The sequence below is a fragment of the Schistocerca serialis genome, chromosome 1 (genome assembly GCF_023864345.2).
Source record: "Schistocerca serialis cubense isolate TAMUIC-IGC-003099 chromosome 1, iqSchSeri2.2, whole genome shotgun sequence".
NCBI classification, from domain to species: Eukaryota; Metazoa; Arthropoda; class Insecta; order Orthoptera; family Acrididae; genus Schistocerca; species Schistocerca serialis.
Window position 1 is genome coordinate 648,060,455 of NC_064638.1, and position 1,657 is coordinate 648,062,111.

The window sequence follows — 1,657 nt, forward strand, 5'->3', positions numbered from 1 at the left end:
CTAACAACAGATTTGTGGGGGTGGGGCACTGATCTGCAGCTAGCAGCTGTGCTGCAGTATTAGCGCGCTCTCTGGCGGCCAGGCGGTGCACGGTGTGGCGAGGAGCAGCGAGTCGGCTGTGTGATTTGGCGCAATTTACACCTACGGGTTTGATCGTCAAAGTAGTGTTGTGCGGCTCAGCCGTAATAGGGCGAAGAGTTGATGATTGGTGTCGGTGGCCTCATCGTTCATCTGTACCTGTTTCAACTTTGAATTCCGTAAGACTCGTCTGCTTTATTAGTTAGAAAGCATTGTATTACAGTAGAGTACCCTATTATTGAATAACACCGTTCCTTTATGTTGAGTTTGATTGGTTCGTGTTATATCTCAAGGCAGCTTTTAGTTAAATTTGTTGCGTAATTGGTATTCGTCTTGTGACTATTAGGCCAAACCGCTTTGTGTATCTTACATTGCCTGGAATCCGAAGAAAATTTTAGAAATGTTTCGCGCTTTTCCGTTTCTCGAATTTTGTGTGATATCCGACACTCCACACCGTGCTGCAAGTGGTAGGTTGATTGGGAACTCTTGACGCTAGAATTCTCGCATTAAAAAATAAAATAAAAGAAAAAGAACGTAGCTACCCAGAAGAAATCAAAATATTATTTATTCGGGCTAGCATTGCATTAACGAGATATGATGCACTAATTGCTGCCGAAAGGCTTAGAATCAAATAACGCGCCACGCAGGATTAGCCGAGAGGTTTGAATGCGCTGCAGTCATGGACTGTGCGGCTGGTCCCGGCGGCGGTTCAAGTCCTCCCTCGGGCATGGTGTGTGTGTTTGTCCTTAGGATAGTTAAGGTTAAGCAGTGTGTAAGCTTAGGGACTGATGACCTTAGCAGTTAAGTCCCATAAGATTCCACACACATTTGAACATTTTTTCAAATAACGCGTCGTGTGAAAGACAATCCAGATACGAGCACTAGAACAACAGAATGGATAATCTATACAACCAGGAGCCGGCATGTGATCAATGAGGACGACCACACTCCCCAACTCCCCGGCTGAGCTGCTGCAGGAACTGGCCATACTGTAACATTAAAAAAAAACATATCATTACATTCTCGGAATAATAGTTTTACACAAGATAAACAGGGCGAACAGCTTTGTCATATCTTAAATAACTACAGATTAATAAACAACAATAAAACTCGCTCACCTTAACTAGTGAAATGAATAGAATGATTAACATGGGGGATTTTGAACTTTGGGATAGAAAAAACAATTTAAATTTAATCAATCTGTCAAGCTTCTAAATATCCAACAACACTAATCAAACAGCAGTTTTGAGCTTTAGTAAAACGGAAGTTTGTTAAGCTCCAAAATAGGCTTCATTTAATCGACGTTCACAGGCCTCTGTTATAACCAGAAACAGACCTCTAATGCAACATTAGAAGCTTGTTAAAGCAACTTTGAAGCTCAAAAAGAAGTAGCCATGATGAGTGGCAACAGGTACGGTTTGCAGAGCGCAGAAAAGTCGGAAGCAAATGTTCAGAAACGCACTCACCAGTTTTGTATCCCCTTGAGATGCCAGCTGACGGATGATATAGAGTCTGCAGCAGTGATTTCCTCAGTCCATCCAGCGTCTGTCTGCCACTTGTCGGTGTTCTCGGAGTATCA